The sequence below is a fragment of the Canis lupus genome, chromosome 1, assembly GCF_011100685.1.
Source record: "Canis lupus familiaris isolate Mischka breed German Shepherd chromosome 1, alternate assembly UU_Cfam_GSD_1.0, whole genome shotgun sequence".
In the NCBI taxonomy this organism is placed as follows: domain Eukaryota; kingdom Metazoa; phylum Chordata; class Mammalia; order Carnivora; family Canidae; genus Canis; species Canis lupus.
Genome location: NC_049222.1, coordinates 109678147 through 109700332, shown reverse-complemented (window position 1 = coordinate 109700332; position 22186 = coordinate 109678147). Strand labels below are relative to the sequence as shown.

The 22186-nt window shown below is 44.5% G+C and overlaps 1 protein-coding gene across 1 annotated transcript in view; it reads left to right on the top strand.

The window, feature by feature from the left end:
• ARHGAP35 (Rho GTPase activating protein 35) overlaps positions 1-22186 on the top strand; it is a 128954-nt gene that overhangs the window by 86610 nt on the left and 20158 nt on the right.

Genomic DNA, 22186 nt, shown 5'->3' with positions numbered 1-22186 from the left:
CCTTGAGATCATGAACAGAGCCAAAGGCAGATGCCCAACCAACAGAGCCACCCAGGTGCCCCCATCCATCCTTTTTTATTAATTCTTTGGTTTTATTTTTATCAAGAGTGGAGTTAGATTATATTAAATGCCCTTTGAGCTCTTAAGAAATGGCAGTCATTACCATTTTTCTCCTTTGATCTATTTAGGAATATATTAGGGACGCCTGGGTGATTCAGTGGTTGGGTGTCTGCCTTCGGCTCAGGGCATGATCCCAGAGTCCCAGGATCGAGTCCCACATTGGGCTCCCCGCTAGGAGCCTGCCTCTCCCTCTGTGTCTGTGCTTCTGTGTCTCTTGTGAATAAATAAATAAATTTTTAAAGGAATATATTAAATTAATTTCTGCTTTTGACCCACCCCAGCAGTCCTAGAATCATACTTGTGATATAATGGGAAATAGATGTTTGTTCTCTGTCCCCAGATTCCTGTCACTTAGATCCAAAAACCTTTGGAACTTGGGAGTGATTAATGTCTTTTGTATGTTAATGAGATGACCAGTCACTGGGGTCCCTAGATAGCTTGAAGAAGGAGGCTGGTCACCTGGAAAACCCTATCCTCACCCTCTGGCGAGGAACAAGTAACTGGAGAATGAGTCCACTCACCAGTGGGTGGGTGATTTAATCAGAATTACCAATGTAATGAAGCATCTGAAAAAAAATCTCTAAATGCTGGGATTCATAGAGCTTCCTGGTTAAGATATTGGGAGGGTGGTGCCCTCAGAGAGGTAAGGAAGCTCCATCCGTCTTCCCATATACCTTGGCTTCTCTTCCTTTCAGCAGTTCCTGAGTTGTAGGCTTTATAATAAACCAGTAGTAGTAAAAGGTGTTCCTGAGTTCTCAGAGTTGTTCGCGCAAATTATCAAACTACAGAAGGGGCTGTGGTTTATTTAGAGCTGTCGGTCATAAGTACAGGAGGGCCCCAAGACCTGTGGATGGCCCCTGAAACAAAGGCCGGGCTTGTGGGACTGACCCCTTAACCAGTGGAGTCTCTACTGACTAAGTAGTTAGTGTCAGAATTGAAGTGAACTGTACACCAGCTGGTGTCCAGAGAATTGGTCCCTGTGAGAAAAAACCCACACACGTTTGGTGTTGGAGGTGTTACGAGGAAAAGCAGATCATTTGGTCATTCATGGCATATTATTTTTAATGTGCTGCTGAATGCTATTTGCTAAAAGTTTTTGCATCCGTTTTCATAAATGCAGTTACTCTGTGGAGATTTTTGTTTCCTTTCGAATCGTCAGAAACATTTCTTGTCTTTATATTTCAAATGACAGTTTTATTGGATCTGAAATAATTGAGTTATTCTTTCTTTTGTTGATGACTTCATAGGCACAGTGCTGCTGTCTTCTAGTGTGAACCACGCATTGGGGAAATCTGAGGGAAGCCTCTTTTTTACCTGAACACCTTTTTTTTTTAAAGTTCATTAAATTTATTAGGACGTACCTTACTAATTGAACTAAATCACTTTTTCCTGGAACTTGGTGAGCCCTTTTAATCTGTGGGTTTGAGTCATCTTAACTTCTGTATGTATGTCCCTTACTGGGTTTTCAGCAATGTCTTTTCCTTGTGTTTTTTATTTCTATCATGGAAAAATATTTATATTTCTCTTCTACTTCTTTGAGTTCTGCCTATAAATATTCTATCTACTTTTGTTGCGTCATATCTTTTCTAAGTACTTGTAGCTTTGGTTTATACACTTTCACAGAGGGGATTGCATTTTTCATTTCTTTACAATTCATTGGAATATATTTTTATTTACTATATGGCAACATTTTGTGATCTATATTCTTTGCAGTTTTTCTTTTTTTTTCTTTCTTTCTTTTTTTTTAAGATTTATTTATTTATTCATGAGAGACAGAGAGAGAGAGAGGCAGAGACACAGGCAGAGGGAGAAGCAGGCTCCATGCAGGGAGCCTGATGTGGGACTCGATCCTGGGACTCCAGGATTAGGCCCCGGGGTGAAGGCATTGCTTAAACCGCTGAGCCACCCAGGCTGCCCACTTTGCAGTTTTTCTAGTAACTTCTTTCTGCTGGTAGTCTTTCTGGAGATCTTGGGTACTTTTTTATTTTTTTTTAATTGTGGTAAAATACACATAAAATTTTCTGTCTTGACCATTTTTTTTTTAATTTTTATTTATTTATGATAGTCACAGAGAGCGAGAGAGAGGCGCAGAGACACAGGCAGAGGGAGAAGCAGGCTCCATGCACCGGGAGCCCGATGTGGGATTTGATCCCAGGTCTCCAGGATCGTGCCCTGGGCCAAAGGCAGGCGCCAAACCGCTGCACCACCCAGGGATCCCTGTCTTGACCATTTTTAAATGTACCGTTCATGTATCATCAATGTGCTGGATCCTTTTTTGATTGTCATTCATCTTTGAATGAGGTGATTCCTTTCTTATGTAGAAATTTGTTAAAAAAAAAAAAATCTTTGGAGAGAAGGGCTGGCTTAGCTGGAGTTTTCCTTAAATATTCTGTATGTGAACTCTGCTACTAGCCTTCCTCCCCCTCGATGCCCTCCACATCTGGAATCAGTGGTTGTGATGCCCCAGGCAGATGCCCCAGGCATCTCTCTGTTGCCCTGCCTCCCTAATAGACTGCTTCCTGTAGGTTTGACTTGTGTTACGTGAGTCTTCATGCCAGATGGATCTGCCTCAGTCACCCCATCCCTGAGCCAGTTCCCACTCGTTGAAACAATGGATTGCTGGTTTTGCCCCCTTAGAATGAAGCGATTACTTTTCAGAAATAGGCTTGCACGCTTTGTCCAACATCTGTAACAACAGGCTTTCTCTTTCATCACTTTCCCACACCCTCATCTAACCTTTACAACATTTGGCAGTTCTTACTCCTGTATTGGGGTTTGGGGTCACACATGTCTCTAGTTTTGTCAAAGATGTGATGTTTCTGTTACTCTTCTCCTGGTTGCTTTGTGTGATTCTCTGGTGAAGAAAGGGGTAAAGTCGTCTTTTTCTGCCGTCTTAAGATGAAGTACAGTCTTCTAACTGAAAACAGTTTTAAACTTTTTAGGGGGGACGCCTAGGTGGCTCAGCAGTTGAGCATCTGCCTTTGGCCCAGGGCATGATCCTGGAGTCCCGGGATGGAGTCCCACATTGTGCTGCCTGCATGGGGTTATAGAAGTAAACTTTTGTAAACTTTTGAAAAAGATTTTATTTATTTATTCATGAGTGACACACAGAGAGAGCAAGAGGCAGAGACAGAGAGGAAGCAGGCTCCTTACAGGGAACCTGATGTGGGACTCCACAGGACTCCATCCCAGAACCCCGAGATCACCACTCGAGCCAAAGGCAGACAGACGCTCAACCAGTGAGCCATCTAGGCGTCCCTGAAATCAGTTTAGCATTCTGAAAAACTCATTTTTTTTAAAGATACTTATTTATTTATTCATGAGAGACACACAGAGAGAGGGAGAGGCAGAGACACAGGCATAGGGAGAAGCAGGCTCCATGCAGGGAGCCTGACGCAGGACTCGATCCCGGGTCCTCAGGATCAGGCCCTGGGCCCAAGGTGACGCTAAACCGCTGAGCCACCTGGGCTGCCCTGAAAAACTCATTTTTTAATGGTCTTTATTTTTGCCTACTGATGAGAACTTCCTCAGTACCACTGGTTGGGAAATTGCTGCTTTTGTGTATTGAAAAGTAACCTGATCTTGTTGAGGGAGTGGCTTCGGGGTTTACTGAGAGGGTTATGTTTAGACCCTTTCCTGACTTCTCTCCATTAGCCTGGCTATTTCTGTCTTCCTCTGATTTTATTAGCATTTCAGTTGGATCTTTGTCCTCAAGCACTCATTTCTTCTGTATATATCACTCTGCTGAGAAACTTGAGGAACATGGATCTCCTCTACTACCAGGTGATTCGTTCTGCAGGAGTAAATGCAGACCATTCTCATCACCAAAAGAGGAAGTACTTTGTGAGCTTGTAGGTAACAGACCTGCAGGCCCCTGTGGCTTCCTCAGGTCTTGTAGTATGGAGAAATTCATAGCTTTTCTAAGATTTTATGTATGTATGTATGTATGTATGTGAGAAGAGGAGCAGAGAGAGGGGCAGAGGAAGAAGCAGGGGCTCAATCCCAGGATCCTGGCTGGCGTCATGACCTGAGCTGAAGGCAGATGCTTAATTGCCTGAGCCATCTAGCCACCCCTCTTTTCTTTTTTTAATGCCCCCTTTTTTGTTTGTTTGTTTGTTTGTTTTAAAGACGTATTTGGTTGTTTTAGAGAGAGAGACTGAGCGAGAGCAGGAGCAAGAGAAGGAGAGAGGAAGAGAGAGAGAGAGAGAAGCATATTCCCCCCCACTGAACGTGGAGCCTGAGGCTGGGCTCAATCTCAGGACCCTGAGATCACAACCTGACCCAAAATCAAGAGTCAGACACTCAACCAACTGAGCCACCCAGGCTCCCCTTGTTTGCTTATTTTAAAGTAAATTGCCCCTACTGTGGGCCTCAAACCCATGACCCCAAGGTCAAGGGTCCCACACTCCACCAACTTAGCCAGCCAGACACCCCCGTAGATTCATTCTTTACATAAAGAGAACAAAGTTCCTTTTGAAAGAATAGATTTTCTTTTTTACCACAGCCTTAATTATTACCATTTCTGTAGCTAATTTTTCTTTTGCAGTTGTCCACTAAGTATCAGTTGGGTCAGGCCAGGTTAAAATTTCAGTGGCTTAAAGGAGCAGGCTTTTTTTCTTGCCCATATTTGTCCTGGAGGCTCTGCTCTGCATTTTGTTCACTCAGGGACCCAGATGATAGAGCAGCCACACTCTTGCTGGGTACAAGAAGAAAAGAAACTTGTGGAGGATCTCATTCCAGCCATTAGTGCTTCACTTCTACTCACCTACTCTTAGGGCATTGATCAGAACTGGTCACATGGCTTTGCTCACTACAGAGGGACAAAGGAGTTCACTATTCTTGTTCCCAGGAGAGTGGGATCTTGGGAGAAGCACTAGTGATGATCACAGACACCTGTTAGGTTTTTTTTGTTTTTTGTTTTTTGTTTTTTGTTTTGACACCTGTCAGTTGTATCAGTAGAGTTGGCAGATGTTCCGTTTAGAATTTCTAGTGTTTGGATTTGTACATTTTTCTTTTAGCACAGCAATAGAGTGTAATGTCTTCCCAGTTCTGCATAGAACTTCCTGGGTGATCATGCAGAGTGAAAATATTCTGAGCTAATCTCTTTGCTCTTTTCTGCATGATCTTACTTAATCCTCCTACAGTCCTATGAGGTAGAAACTACTATTTTCATATTGTAATGATGAGCTGGTATTGAGGAAAATTAAATCATTTGCCCAGAAGTGGGTTAACTAATAAGTAGCAGATTCATCTCAATCTTTTTTTTTTTTTTTTTAATTTTTTTTAATTTTTATTTATTTATGATAGTCACACAGAGAGAGAGAGAGAGAGAGAGAGAGGCAGAGACACAGGCAGAGGGAGAAGCAGGCTCCATGCACCGGGAGCCTGATGTGGGATTCGATCCCGGGTCTCCAGGATCACGCCCTGGGCCAAAGGCAGGCGCCAAACCGCTGCGCCACCCAGGGATCCCAGATTCATCTCAATCTTGATCTAATGATCTAATTCCAGAGCTCAAGCTTTTAATCTTATTTATTTGTATCTTAAGGCTTGAGTGTCCCCAACTTTAAAATGAGAGGTTTATTAGACTAGCTCTCTAGACAAGGGGCTTGCTGACTTAAAAATTTGCCCACCTTCTGATAACTAGTGTAGCAGTTGTTTGTCTGTGCTTTGAAATGCTAGCCCTAACAAGATTTGGCCTTTCCTGGAAGCAGGGAACCAGAACCTACTACTGAATAATTTTAAAATGGAGATCTTGATATGGCAGGGAAACATGATATATGGCAATACAAGTTATATTTCTTTGCCCAGTTGTAGCATGGACCTTGACAACCAGACCTCCTGGTAGCTTGTTTCTGATCAAAATGTTCAGAACCAGCATGCTTTGTGAGTGGAGGATATATGCACAGTAATAAATCAGGTGCTTTCTTTGGTCTTCTAAATAAATTCAACAGTTAGGAGACCAGCTTTTTTTTTTTTAAGATTTTATTTATTTATTCATGAGAATACACAGAGAGGAGAGAGAGAAGCAGAGACACAGGTAGAGGGAGAAGTAGGCTCCATGCAGGGAGCCTGATGTGAGACTCGATCCCAGGTCTCCAGGATCACACCCTGGGCTGCAGGCAGAGCTAAACCGCTGAGCCACAGGGGCTGCCCAGGAGACCAGCTTTTAAAATAGGTTAAACTTTGTGGCCCCTGGGTAGCTCAGGCATCTGCCTTTGGCTCAGGTCGTGAGCCTGGGGCCCTGGGATCGAGTTCCACATCGGGTTCCCTGCAAGGAGCCTGTTTCCCCCTCTCCCTCTGCCTATGTCTTTGCCTCTCTCTGTGTCTCTCATGAATAAATAAATCTTTTTTTTTTAAGTGGATTTTTTGCTAGATTTTTATATTCTTTTTAAAGCTTGTGTTGTTTTTGTCGTAAAATGGGTATTCCTTATTAAAAATAATCACAGGTGTATGCGTGTCTAGAAATTGTGTATTCATGTACTGTTGGTAGGTATATAAATAGATATGTCTATTTAAAAAGATAATTTGATAGTAACTGTTAACAATTTTAAATTCTTATGTTCTTGGTCCTAGCCATTGGCCCTTCTGGGAATTTGTCCTATGGAAATGTTTGCCACTGTCCACAGAGTTATGTACAAGAATATCTGTTAACAGCGGAGAATGGTGCTTCCATCTACTGGAGTCTGAGTAGATGTTGAAAAGATGAGACTTAAAAAAAAAAAAAAAAAAAAAAAGATGAGACTTAAAAAAAAAGATACAACTTATATGTATGTACAGTATGGAATTATGTCCACAGTTTGTTGTAAAGTGAGAAAAGCAGGTTATAAAATAAAGTATGTAGGGGTATCCCCGGTGGCTCAGCAGTTTAGTGCCGCATTCGGCCCGGGGTATGGTTCTGGAGTCCCGGGATCGAGTCTCACGTCGGGCTCCCTGCGTGGAGCCTGCTTCTCCCTCTGCCTGTGTCTCTGCCTTTCTCTCTCTGTGTCTCTCATGAATAAATAAATAAAATCTTTAAAAAATAATAATAAAAGAAGTGTGTAGTATGATCCCACGCATAAGGTAGAAGAAACCTTTATGTATGTGTTTATGACATGATGGGAAAATGTGAAGGTGCCTGGCTGGCTCAGTTGGAGGAACATGTGACTTTTTTTTTTTTTTTTTTTTTTTTAAGATTTTTATTTATTTATGAGAGAGAGAGGCAGAGACACAGGCAGAGGGAGAAGCAGGCTCCATGCAGGGAGCCTGATGTGGAACTCGATCCTGGGTCTCCAGGATCAGGCCCTGGGCTGAAGGCAGTGCTAAACCGCTGAGCCACCCGGGCTGCCCCCTGGAATATGTGACTCTTGATCTCAGGGTCGTGAGTTCAAACTTCGGGTTGGGTGTAGAGATCACTAAAAAAGGAAAAGAAAAATGTCTGAAAATAGCAAAGATTTCGAGGGTGTCTTTCCAGGTGCCACTGGCAGAGTTTTGATAGGGATAGTAGTGGAAAATAGGACTTTCGGTATTTATGTATAATTTCTGCTCAGTGGGGAGTCTGTTTCTCCCTCTGCCCTCCCCCCTGCTCGTGCTCTCTCAATCTTTTAAAAAAAAAAAACTGTAAAGTCACTTTCTCATTCCTCAGTGTTATCTGTTGTTAGGAGTTTGAATTGTTCCTTTGTAGAGATTTATTTTCTCTGCATATACATACACATAATATATTGCATATGCTACTTGTTTTGCCACAAAGGGAACAACACCAAATATCACGTTCTATGCCTTGTTTTTTTTCCTCACCTAAAAATACATTGTGGACATTTCCCATAATGGTAGGGAAAATGTCCTTCCTCCTTCTCCTCCTCCATTTCCTCTTCCCCCTTGCCTTCCTCCTCTTGTTCACTGAATGGTGTTTCTTGGTCTGGACAATACGTAATTTATTTACTCAGTCTCCTGTTGAAAAACATGGTTTCCAGCCTTGTGTTCTAAACAGTGGTGGCTGTCTACAGGTGTGTATATACACATATGCACACAGGTGTGCAAATGTGTCTGTAGAATAAATACCTCAGAATAGACTGATGTGTGTACACTTTGTATTTTGATGGACATTGCCAGAATGCTGTCCAGTATGTCACCCCCGTCTGCATCATATAAAGGCAACACCGTGGTTTTATTTATTTATTTTTTAAGGATTTTATTTATTCATGAGAGACACAAAGAGAGAGGCAGAGATACAGGCAGAGGGAGAAGCAGGCTCCATGCAGGGAGCCCGACACAGGACTCGATCCTGGGTCTCCAGGATCACACCCTGGGCTGAAGGCGGCGCTAAACCACTGAGACACCCGGGCTGCCCAAAAATAAAATCTCTTTTTAAAAAAACCTTAGAAATGTGTATTCTACTTCAGTAAAAGGCTGTTTAAAGCATCTAGTCCAACTCTTTCATATTAGATAAAACCCTAAGAGTTGAAAGGTTCTCCTCTCTCTCCCACTATATGCAGCTGAGGCTTCTTGAGAGCCTTGTGTTAAAAGCCAGAGCCCTTGCCTGTCTTGCCAAGACTGGACTAGTGATGCTCTTGGCACCCAGAAGTGCTGTGAATGTGTGATCATGTTTCTCACCCTGAGGCCCTTGAAGAATAGCATGTGTCTGAGCGGCTGCTGATGTTCAAATGGAGTTTCTGGTTTGATAGCTCATACCACTGTGTTTAGGGAAAATCCGCCGCACACTAAGTCTATAGACAGACACCAGAAAGGTTTGCTGACTGCTGAGAAAGGTTGTCTGTTATGCCAGGCCTGCCTTGCACTCGTGATTTCTCCTACTCACTCCATCTTCTCACTGCATCTTAATCTGTACTCTCTGCTGCTGCTTTCTTTCCTTTTTTTTTTTTAAAGATTTATTTATTTATTCATTTATAATAGAGAGAAAGAGAGGCAGAGACACAGGAGGAGGGAGAAGCAGGCTCCATGCCAGGAGCCCGATGCAGGACTTGATCCCGAGACTCCAGGATCACGCCCTGGGCCAGAGGCAGGCGCCAAACTGCTGAGCCACCCAGGGATCCCCTCTGCTGCTGCTTTCTGATCGTTTTTAGGCCAGTCCCTGTTTCACATAATTGTATCCTCTTCAAAATTATTTGCTAACAGTGAAAAGGAAACCGATTTCAATTTAACCTTCCTGGTCTGCTTTGGGAGGATGGTAGAGTGGTGAATTCCAAGGAATTATTTGCATGGTGTGTGGCTCCAAGATGGGAGATTTTCAGCATCCAAGATTCCTTTATTTTGCTGTGGAGATTGTATCTGGAAACCTTCTGGAAGTCAAAGCATAGTTGGATATTTGAACATTTCCTGTGGTCAAAAATTGTTGCCTTTGACTGGAGATTAAGATCTATTCTGAGCATTGCATACACACACTGTTGACTTTGCTAGTGCTGGTGGTAGCACATCTTTGTGGATGCCCTGTTTGATCATGAGTTAAAAATAATGGCTAAATTACAAGAGCCAATCCTCTTAATATAAGATGACCTCATGAACATGGTGTGTTCTGTGTCCTGATAATACCAAGAGATTTGTGTAAACCTCACCTGAGGTAAGTGTGTGAAGTCCAGACTGGCTTCCCCTTAAATCCTAAACATCTCTGACACATGGAGGAAGTGTTAAAGAAAGCTCTTGATCCATTCATTCTAAAGGGACACTGGTAAGTACAGCTCTGGGGGAGGGTTCCCAACATTCCAGATAGAATGTTGGAGTAAGTCCTTATTTTGAACTAGACAGGGCCTCCTGTAGGTGGGCTCTCTTTCCCTAGGGAATTCCCATGTTAGATCTTACTGCAGGGCGCTAGCCCACCTTACCACTTTCTTCCCTTTTGTTTTCCTTTATCCTGTGCCTGCCGCCCTCCCCTCTGGTCTCAGTACATCCATCTGTTATCAGAGGCCCAGTGTGAATCCTGCCTTCTTGCTGACCAACTGTCCTTATTATCTTTAAGTGTGATTTCACTTCTCACGTCTTTACCTTGTCTCCCTAAGGTACCATCACCCAAAAAGACACGGCAGCCCCACTGTACGTGGAATTCAGTAGAGTGTGACCTAGTAGTATGCTTTTGATAATGATTGATTGCTGTGGTACTCTATTGTTCTCATCATGCTATGTCATACCATATCACCAGAGATGAGATTATTACAGATTGAAAATTCAATTTCTGACTTACTTTGTGAACTTGAGCAGGTGACATCTTTGTCTTCTTTATACCATAGGCCACCCTCCACTGAAAAACTGGGATACAACAATTTTCAAGTTCTGACTGACTCAGCTGGTTGTGTCTGCATTTGGGATCGTATTTGCATGACAGGGCAGTTTCATTTCAGCAGAGGGCTTGATGTGGCTTGTTGGAGCTTAGAGGGATAAGATTTTACCTTGGGTTTTAAGGTCAATATGTGAATTGTGTAAGAAGAAAGAATAGGCCTGAGCCAATGTGGACCCATGGTAAGACAGTCTCAAAAACTTGCAGAAATGGACAATCCCGGTGAATCTTTGGTGGCCTGTCCCAATATAAAACATGGATTTAAAGGGATTTATTTCCCCTTCATATTTTCATCCAGTTACCATAATGCCATCTTTTGATATCCTTCCCTTATATTTTGTGTCATTCACTTTACTATTAAATCCTATAAATTCTTTTTAAAGAGTTTTGTTTTATAGATTAATTTTTTTTACCAAAATCGTATTTCCTAAGTTGTTAGTTTATAATGTGTATAGTTAGTCTTTTTCAACTCCACTTCTTATCCCCTCTCCCCCATAGCTCTTTTAACTAGTAAATTCTATAGCTTCGTAATGTTTAGTTTTTCCTATCCTAAGAGAGTAATCAAGGCCTGCCAATTCCCTTAGGTGCTTGGAGGTTCAGAAATGAATAGGACAGTTCAAATTGCCCTAGAAGGGCTCTCAGTCTAGCAAAGATTATAGTCAAGGCCAAGTCAGTAAAGGGAGTAGTTGGTTGGAAACCTTCCATCTTTCTCCAGCCCCCGTGCCCAGCTTCATTTATATACCCAGGAGCCCCCAGGGTCCACCGGGCAATCTTCCAACCTGCCCCTGTGTGATATTTTCTTTTAGATCTTTCAAGGATAGTTTTACTTTTTTTCTTTTTTTTGCCAAATAATCTATGTGGGGTTTTGTGGTGGGTTTTGTTGTTGTTGTTGTTGTTGTTGTTGTTTGTTCAGTGTATTTTAACCATTCCATTGAGATTTTTATTTGGTTTATGTTTAAAATGCAGTTGAACATCTTTGTGATATATGGTCTTTCAATTCAAGATCATGCTATTTGCTTTCTTTCTTTTTCTTTCTTTCTTGAGGATTTATTTATTGATTTGAGAGAGAAGGAGCATATGCATGAGAGGGTGAGGGAGAGAGAGAATCTCCAGTAGATTCCACACTGAGCACAGAGCCCAACATGAGGCTTGATCCTACGACCCTGAGATCACGACCTGAGCAGAAACGAAGAGTTGTTCTATTAATCGACTGAGCCACCCAGGCACCCCCATATTTTCATATTTAGTATCATTGCAATTGTTTGTCTTTACTTTCTAGGGTTGATGGGGTGGAGTGTACACAAATAAGTTAGTTTATCAATTGATAAATATTTGGGGGCCTGTCGAGTACAGGCATTGTTAATGCTGAGGAGATCCTGCAGGAATTAAAGGCTGGGTCCCATTGGAGAGATAACTGCATGGAAGAGAACATTTACAGTAACTAGTTCATGGCAGTGAGTCTGCCCAATGTCCACGAGGCTGAGGCATTAGACAGAAACTAGGGAAAGAAGAAAATATATCCCTCCAGCTGGCTTGGTACATGTCAGGGATGGTGGCCAGACCTGAAAGGTTTCTTGGATCCTGTAACAGACACTGGATGAGGGAGAAATCCTCCAGGCAGGGGACGTGGGCTGCACAAGGGTGTTGGAGTTGAGAGGTGCTGCTGACCATAGAGCTCTGTTGCCCTCGAGTCCTTTGAATGTCAGGCTCTGGCGTTTGGACTTGGCCGGGCCTCTTTGGACCCTCTGTCTGGGATCCCTAGGATCCCAAGGAAGTGCTTCTACGTGGCAGTAGGGGAAGGCAGGCCACCAGGTTTAGTTTCAGATTTCATTTGCAACAGAGATTTTGTTGTTCCCAAGAAAGCTTATCAACCCTTGCTATCACCAATGGGAAGGCAGGGTTTGAAGGTTTTCATCTTAGAGAACTTGCTGAACTGAAACAGCATGGAGCTCTCGGAGTCCTCTCTGTATTGTCCTCTCTGTATTTACCTTCCCGTATGAGTCACTGATTAGTCGGTCCTCAGGGGCTAGATTCTGGTCCCACCTCTGCATTTAGTCTGCCTTCTGGCTGGCTGATGGGTGTGGCCTCTCAGTAACTGGACTTGAAGCTTCTCCGCTTATGTCCTTCTTGGTCCTTTATCCCCACGCTGCTACAAATGGTTGTCAATAATAAATGAGATTGTGTTATCTTGCCCTGTTTAAAATTCTTCAGTCGCTCTCCATTACCTCCTCAACAAAGTTTTAATGCTGTTGCCATCAGGATCCAGTCGTCCCCCACCCCCCATTATCTAGCCTCACCTCTGGCCATTTCTTTCATCTGCAAAGATAAAATTCAGCTGTTCACATTAGAACTATCTGCATTCCTTAAGCTTTTGTGATACCCCTCACGTGCAGTGTCTTCACTTGCCATTCCATTTCAGGAGTCCCTTCCTGGAGTCCTTCTGTGACCTCCCCGCTGAGCCAGGACCCCCCAGCCCACCCACGTTCTATAGGGATCTGTGCAGTCCTCTGTGACCACTCAATCACACTGAACTCCAATTGTTTTCCTTCCTCAATAGATCCTAAGTTCCTTGAGGGAAGGGACTGGGTCTTCATCATTGTATCCAACAACTAAGGACACAGGGCTGTAATACATGGCTATGAATGACTGACTGGTATAAAGACATTCAAAAGACCTCTTTCCTCGGGCAGCCCTGGTGGCTCAGCGGGTTTAGTGCCATCTTTAGTCCAGGGCATGATCCCGGGGACCTGGGATCGAGTCCCACATCGGGCTCCCTGCATGGAGCCTGCTTCTCCCTCTGCCTGTGTCTCTGCATCTCTCTCTCTCTGTGTCTCTATGAATAAATAAATAAAATATTTAAAAAAAAAAAGACCTCTTTCCTCAAAGTTTCCATTCAGTGGAAACACAGAATTGTATGCAATAAGTAGTAAAAAGATGCATAGAATACGAACCTTGAACAAGGTTGTAGTATCGGAGAAGAAACCTGTATTCTTAATGTAAGGGGTGGAGGGGGTACTGCTGAAAGTCCAGGGAACATGGGAAACTTCCGAGTTAAGGTATTTAAGTGGACAGAAAAGGAAGAAAGGGGACTGAGAGTCGGAACAGGGCAAGAAAGCAAACGAATCTGGCTGCCAGGATTAGTAGGAGACGTAGTGTCCTGAGTTCAGGTGCTGGTCATGGAGACTCAGACACATCTTTCCTGGGTTTGGGGAAATGTCTGAAAATCATTTTAGAATTAGGGTTTGAAATAATACGAAGAAGGCAGCATTACTCATTATAGGCAAAGAATGCTAACCACTCAGATGTCTAGTTGACGAATAGATAAAGAAAACACAGGCTCTTCATACAGTGGAATATTATTCGGCCATAAAAAGGAACAGAGTATTCATGCACACTACAACAAGGGTAACTCTTAAAAACAATACGCTAAATCAAAGAAACCAGTCACAGGGACACATATCTGAGGACTCTGCTCTATGATAATGTTCCAAACAGGCGGATCTGTAAACACAAGAGAGTAGACTAGTGGTTACCATGGGCTTTGAGGACAGAGAAATTTGTAGTGACTGCTAAAGGTTGTGGAATTTATTTTTGGGGTTGATGAAAATGTTCTAAAATTGATTGTGATGTTGGTTACACAATTCTGTACATTTACTTAAAAACCTTTCAACAGGGGCACATTGTATGGTATGTGAAATGTACCTCAATAAAGTTGTTATAATATTATAATAACAGTACATGGAGAGGGGCACCTGGGTTGGCTCAGTCTGAAGCATCTGCCTTTGGTTCACGTCCTAGTCCCCAGGTCCTGGGATCAAGCCACGCATTAGGCTCCCTGCTCAGTAGGGAGTCTACTTCTCCCTCTGCCTCTGTTGTTCCCCCCACTTGTTCTCTTTCTCCCTCCGCCCCCCCCTCTCTTTTTAAGATTTTATTTATTCATGAGTGACAAAGAGAGAGACATAGAGAGGCAGAGACACAGGCAGAGGGAGAAGCAGGCTCCATGCAGGGAGCCCAATGTGGGACTCCATCCTGGGTCTCTAGGATCATGCCCTGGGCCAAAGGTGGCACGAAACCGCTGAGCCACCCAGGCTGCCCTCTCACACTCTCTCTCTGTCAAATAAATAAATAAGATCATTAAAAAAAAAAAAGCAATACACAGAGGATAGATGGATGAATAGATGCTCCACTCCAGGTTTGTACTTAACATTCTCAGTCCATAGTGGCCAGTATTAATTTAAAGGTGGGTCCTTGGGCAGCCCTGGTGGCGCAGAGGTTTGGCGCCGCCAGCAGCCTGGGGTGTGATCCTGGGGACCTGGGATCGAGTCCCACATCGGGCTCCCTGCATGGAGCCTGCTTCTCCCTCTGCCTGTGTCTCTGCCTCTCTCTGTGTCTATGAATAAATAAATAAAAATCTAGAAAGAAAGAAAGAAAGAAAGAAAGAAAGAAAGAAAGAAAGAAAGAAAGAAAGAAAGAAAGAAAGAAAGAAAGAAAGAAAGAAAGAAAGAAAGAAAGAAAGAGAAAAAGAAAGAGAGAGAGAGAGAGAAAGAAAGAGAGAGAAACGACCTCCTCTCTCTCCCCTCTCTCTACTCTCTCCCTCTCTCGCATCCCTCCCGTCCCTCCCCTACCTCACTACCTCCGCAAGAAAGAAAGAAAGAAAGAAGAAAAAAAAAAAGAAGAAGAAGGTGGGTCCTTAAAGAAGAGACCTAAAAAAAAAGAAGAAGAAGAAGAGACCTGCCTGACAAAGCTTCCTCACTGCTTGATAATATTTCTGAGTCTCAAGTGCCCTGGTGCTGCTGCTCCATTGTTCTGCCAGTCTAGCAAGCAGGGGCTGAGATGGCATTGGAATCCCTCGCAGTGACTCTGAGTATTTACATGAGCGGCAACATGCAGACCGTTAAAGAACACTCTTCCTTCAAGGATCTAAAGACAGAGAGTTTGACCATCCCATCCTAAATAAGTGCTGGATGAATTGTTTCTGTGGGTGTCCTCTACCTGAGAGAAGCAGTGGATTTTCTATCCTAGCCCTTGGTCTCTGAGCTCATGCCATTGTTAGATCTCTCTTACATCTATTCCTGGGTTGGATCCAGCTTCTGAGATTACCTCCATCCTTGTTTCTCTTTCTGTCCTCTCCATCTTCAGGAATCCTTCCCTGAATACCCATTCTCTCACCTGTTCAAGGCAAGGTGAAGTGTTACTACCAGTAGAACCAGTAGGTTCTCTGCCGCTTCGCTTCTGTGTCCTGCAACACTGCTACCCTGTATGGAACCTTAAGGGCAGGAACTGTCTCTTCTTTGCCATCACGTAGCATAGCACCTGACATGTAGTAGGCACTCGGGTATTTACCAGAGGAGTAAGTGTCTTCCTCCTGTGCACTAAGTTGGCTAGATTAGGGCAGTTAAGGAAATTAAGTCACTAGATGCAACATGAATGCTGGAGGGGATTGATAACTTGAAGATCTCTTACTGGCTAGAGTCGGTGTACACCTTTGGTTTTCTTTCTTTCTTTTTTTTTTTTTTTTTTTAAGATTTTATTTATTTATTCATGAAAGAGAGAGACAGAGAGAGACAGGCAGAGGGAAAAGCAGGCTCCATGCAGGGAGCCGGATGTGGGACTCCATCCTGAGACTCCAGGATCACGTCCTGGGCTGAAGGTGGCACTAAACCGCTGAGCCACCCAGGGATCCCAACTTTTGCTTTTCTTTTTCCTTGCCCAGGCTCTTATAGTGCTTACAAGTTTTGTTTCACCTTTGAAGGCTGTAGGAAGCTCCTACCACAAAGGGCTATCTTTGGAGTTTGCTGAAATATTTGTTGTTGAAGGACTTAGTGCTATTAGAGCAATAACTTCGTAAAATGCAAATCTTCAGATCCCTGGATTCTCTAACTTGAAGGACTGTGTGGGCAGGTGTGTTTTTTACTTAAAGATGCTTAACCTGGGATCTGTGGGTAGGCTCCTGGAGGTCTGTGAACCCCTGAAAATCAGTGCAGAGATTGTGTGTGTGTGCACGCATGCATACTGTGGATAGACCAGAACCTATAGCCTTCTTCATTGGGTTAGCAAAGTGAGGAGAGTCTCCTCCCAAGAGGTTAAAAACAGCTATGCAGCCAAGTGTTTGTGGAATACCTACTATATGACCCAGAGTAAGCAAGGATGACGGCACATCCTTGTCCTCAAGGAGTTTATGGTCCAATAAAAGTAAAAAGATTTGGCCCTAAAGCAGAGCTGACAAAAGAGAGCTTTGTGAAGGCTGGGGAGGTAGAGTTCTGGGACTTAAAGGATAGCAGAAGTAAACTGATTGAGCCTAGACCAAATAGTTTTCTCTTCACAGGGATCCAGGGCAGGAGACTTCATAACTTCCCAGTGATTCCATGCACCCTGGTATCCAAAGTAGGTGTAGTCCACCTCCAGCTCTACTGTGTGCCTGTCCCCTCCCACTGGATCCTTTCCGAATGGAGAGTCACTCACTGATCACATACATATACAGTATGTTCATGACACAATAGCAGTAATGGCAGCTAATAACAGTGTTTTTATGTGGTAAGGTTAACTCCTGGCTTTATTTCCAGTGTCTCACCTCCATGTTGTAGGTTGAAGTAGACAACCGTCAGGAGTTTTATTCCTCCCTGCAGAGAGATGGCCTAGCATGCATCTCTCTGTTGTGTCTTCATAGTGACCATGAGAAAGTCTCCCAGTATTAGAGAGCACTTTGATACATGGTTCCCAGTTCTTCCGAACACACCAACCACATCTTTCCTGGAACTGCCGTGCAAAAAACCCCAACAGGGGCAACCTGGGTGGCTCAGCGGTTTAGCACCACCTTCAGCCCAGGGTGTGATTCTGAAGACCCGGGATCGAGTCCCGCGTCAGACTCCCTGCATGGAGCCTGCTTCTCCTTCTGCCTGTGTCTCTGCTCTCTCTGTGTCTCTCATGAATAAATAAATAAATCTTAAAAAAAAAAAAAATTCACACATGGAAAATGGCTGCTGAGTGTTTGAAATAAGTAATATGCATAGAGTTTTCAGCTTTATAACTGAGAGCAAATTACAGTGTTGCTCTGATGAGAGACAGCAGGACAAAAGGCCAAACTATTACTTGAGCTGATTTCCTACCGCTATTGGTGAACTCTCAGGTTACTTAATCTAATTGGGAAATGCTCTTCATGCAGCGCAGAGATTTTGACAGAGAGGGACCATCTGTAGGTAGTGTGGCAGGTGTGACCCTGAGCAAGCCTCCTCAACTTCTAAGGCTCAGTTTCCTTGACTGTAAAATGAAGATAGAAACCACTCCCTTGCAGGGTGGTTGGTGGGTATTTAGGGAGATAATATGTACGGAGTGCCAATTTGGAGCTTACATTGCCAGGTCCAGTGCTAAGTGCTTCGATGAGTCTTATTTAATTCTCATAGCGGTCCTCTGAGATGAATGTGATATCCAATTTTCTGATCAGGGAAATGAGATTCAGAAAGATGAAGGGGTGCTGGAATTCTCACCCAGAGCCATTACCTTCTTGGCCATATTGCCTCCCTGTACTGGGATAATTTGAAGCCCAAAGAAGACAGTACCCTAGCAACTCCTGGAGCAATGGAGTCAGGCCAACTAATATTGGACTCTGCCGCCCACATCAAATATTCTTCTTCCTCTCTAACTGCATGAGAGGTGTTGTTTTCCTCTCTTTTCCAACACCACTTCTCCAGCTCTCTGACACCAAGTAGATGTTCTCCAATTCAGTTCTGACACTGACTACCTACCCAGAGTTAGTTACTGTCAGACTCTGTAGGTTTAAGGACGTAGTCTCACAAGATTGTCCTCACTTCAGACACCAGTTCCAAGTATTAGATCCTCAAGTTACCCACACTTCTTTCTGACTTAGCCAGAGTCCCTTAATCTCTCCCCAGATTCAATAATTTGGTGGAATGGCTCACAGAACTCTGGACAAAGCTATACTTTTACAGTTGGTTATAAGGGATACAACTCGAGAACAAATGGAAGAGATGCTAAGGCAAGGTATGGGGGATGGGGCATGTGCCCTCTCTGAGCGAGCCACTGCCCCAGCACCTTGATGTGTTCCCCAACCCAGAAGCTTTCCAAATCCTCTTGTTAGGGGTGTTATGGAGGTTCCATTAGTTAGGCATGGTTGATTAAATCATTGGCTGTCGGTGATTGGGCTCCATCTCTAGCCCCTCTCTTGGGGAGGAGGGCTGAAAGTTCTATCTCTTTAATCAAAATTTGATCTTTGTGGAACCAGCTCCTACCCTGAAGTTATATACCACCCGCACCCAGCAAAGTCACCTCATTGTCATAAATTTAGGTAAGGCTGGAAAGGACTTATGAGTAACAAAAGACATTCTTATTTATCTTTAAGGAAATTCCAAGGGTTTTAGGAGTTCTGGGCCAGGAACTGGGGACCAACTCTATATTTCCTATTATCCCACACTGCTCCTGCCTTTCGCACAGAGTTCCTAAATTTCAGAAATTACCAATGGGCTTCCTTTGCCCTTCTGAGGGCACCAAGCACTGAGGAGGCAGCTGTCCTCTGAGACTGGGAAGGAACAACCAGAAGAGCACAGCCCTGGGCCAGCGTGCTTCTTGTCAGTGTGGGGAGAACCCTTTGCTCAGGCTTTTTCTTCCCAGATCACCTTATATACTTTATATAGTATAAATGTCAAAGTACCGCTGATTGCTCTTTATAAGAAAGGAAACAAATCTCGGAATCTTCTGCACAGAGGCCACTCACAGCCCTTTGGAATAGAAAGGACCCACATTCTGCCTCTTTCTTCTGTGCTTCAGGCTGCTGAAGCTGTGAACTTTGTAGCATCTGAACAGATTTGGAATTTTAACCAAGTTCTTAAACACTTGGGAAGCAACTACCCTCCAAAAACCTCCATAGTTCCATCCACATTCATCATAGCCATTTTCTAGAGCTGTCGTGGAGACTTGGTGGGACCAGAGCTGTTAAATCCAGTCAGCTATTTCCCTGCCATCAGCCCAGATCTCTGTGATTCTGTCTTTCAGGGAAGGCAGCTAATTTCAGTATAGATACTCCCATCTATCACTGTAACAATTTAATAGGTGCAGTTACGGCTGGAATACACCAACAGGCTTTATGTGAGTAATTGCCATATTTATACTGCTTTGAATTGATGATAAAGTGCTGAAATAGGTGTGCAGTCTAATCTGCTGTGATTTTTATGGGGGTTTTGTGTTACTTAATCTCTCCCTCCCTCTATAATTCTAGGTTTGTTAGCGAGTTGCTTTCTCATAATCTAAATAGTTGTAAAACAAAGGTTTCTCCACTTCTTTTTTGACTGCTTCCCATGTGTCCATTTCTCACCACCCTCCTATTTTCTGCTCAATTATAAGTCAGACACCAGGGCAGCCCAGGTGGCTCAGCGGTTTAGCACCGCCTTCAGCCCAGGGTGTGGTCTTGGAGTCCCGGGATCAAGTCCCACATCAGGCTCCCTGCATGGAGCCTGCTTCTCCCTCTGCCTGTGTCTCTGCCTCTCTCTTTGTGTCTCTCATGAATAAATAAATAAATAATCTTAAAAAAAAAAAAAAGACACCAGCTGCTTGCATCCTAAAAATGCCCCCCTTGCCACAAAAGCAGGCAGTCAGCTCTACTTTGGCCTGTTGCAGATAAGCAGAATTTGTGTAGCTTGTGACTCGGCATTGCTAGCGGATTTCCTCAGGACCCAGTGCCCTGATCAGAACAGCATGCCCTGGCAAGTTGCCTGGAGCGCCCAGCAGCCAAAAGGAGTAAAGCTTGTTTCACAGAGTAATCCTGCCCTTCCATCCAAGACAGAAATAGTTTGGGTGGAAGCCCAAATCCCCGAGACAGTTCCTGCCAGTCCCTGCCTGGCCTGGTTGTGCTTTCCCTCTCTGAAATGGTGAACTCAGTTAGTAGCCAGGCTGCTCTGCCCTTGGCGAGCTGAGAGAGAAGGGGCTACGCTTGCTCCTACAAGCCTGTCCCTAAGAGCAGCCCTGGGACCTCTGTCTCCACTCTGTGCCTCCCTGGAGCCCGCTCACCTGTGCCGATGAACAGTTCTGAGGGGAGCTCCTTTGGCCCTCACTCACACTCTCTCCTTCATGCACATGTGTGTGCGCGTGTTTTTCTGTCCGGCTTCTGGCAGGGGTGCAGCCCGCTTTGCAGGGGATCCCAGTCAAAGCTGAACTATGGCCATGCCCTGCTAAAGTGAACAACCCAGAGCGAAGCCTCACACAGAACAGCAAATGACTGACCCCAGTGAAATAATGACTTATTACTAAGTCCCCAAGACCTCTGCAGGGAGCATGGACCCTCATCCAGTGCATAAAGGAAGGTAGGAGTTGGGCAAGGTTGTTTCTGAAACCCTTACTCTCTGCCGGTCACCCCTAAGGCTTTCAATCCCCTACATGCCAGGGCCTGGGAAGGCCTGCCAGGATGCCTGGAGGCATGAGGCTAGTTGAGAACACACAACTCCAGTCCATTTCCTCCCTCTCTTCAACAAGAGAAACTGCACTTTTCCTTTTAGGCATTTATTTCTCCTCCCCTCCTTTCCAAGGTAGTTGCTGAAAGACTCCTTCAGGTATGAGCTACTGTAGCAAATCCAGGTACCTAGATGGGTCACCGGAAAATCTTGCCCACTCCCGCGGCCTACTAGGGGGCCAGCATGCAGCAGATAACTTCACAGCTGTCTGGGAACTTTGCAGTGTGCTGGTGCTATGTGAGAACACGCAGAGCCAAAGGAGTGTGGGGATTTGGGGCCAGGCCGCCTGGGTTCAGGTAGAGCCCTGCCTTTCATTAGCCATTCGTCAGCCGTGTGACTCAGTCTCTCCCACTGTAAAATGGGAATTATAATAGTGGTAGTGCACAACTCACAGGTGCTTGTGAGGCCTTGCTGAGATGGTGCATGTCAGATGCCTGGCCCTGAGCCTGGCCCGTGGTAGAAGCACTACATAAATAGAAACAGTTAACCATAACACACTTAACTTAGATCCAGGGGTCAGGGAAGCCCTCACTGAGGGAGTGAGGTTTCACCAGCTAGAAAAATGGAGATAAAAGTAGAAGGAACAACCTGTAAGAAGGCCCTGAGGCAAGAAAGTGCCCCCACTTCCAAGCCAGTGTGATGGAGGTGCGGGGGAGCAGGCTCCGGTGGTGACGCAGGCCACCCCAGGCCATGTGTAGTAGCATTTGTATGTTATCCTAGATTTGGAGCAGAAGGATTGTCAGCCTATGGGGATCACAACTCCTTTTCCTATCTGAGGATTATAGGCCTCTGACCTATGAAAAATGCCCTTCTTAGTGAGGAGAAGGAAGCCAGGAAAGGAAGGATGCTCCACTGTGATTGTGACATCTTTGTTCCTTTTATGGTTCATTAGGAATCAGGAACCTGAGAGAAGTTAACCTCTGCCCTCATTAATGCTTGGGAGGAATCTGCCTTGACCTCAAGGGCCTTTCTACTTGAGAGTATGTTGGAAAGGCAGTTGGCATTATACACACTGGGCTGGTGGTAACACATTGTACCTGTGTGCTATCTGGGGCTGTTTCTTTGTTGGTAGCTCTTTGTTTAACCACTGAGACCCCTCACTATGGCACCATCAACTCGCCTCAGAGTCACACTGCTATCACCCCTGTGCCACTGGGCTTGTGTGAGTGCTGACAAAGTCATGCCCGGAGCCCCAAGGATGCTCGGATTCTTGGCAGAAGGGTCTCCCAGCTGCTCCTGGCTTTGAACAGTGAATGCCGCTCTGCTGGGTACAGTCTGCTCACCTCGATCATGGGTCACACTCTCCTCTCCCTACCATCCCGGCCTGCCCGGAACAGCAACATCA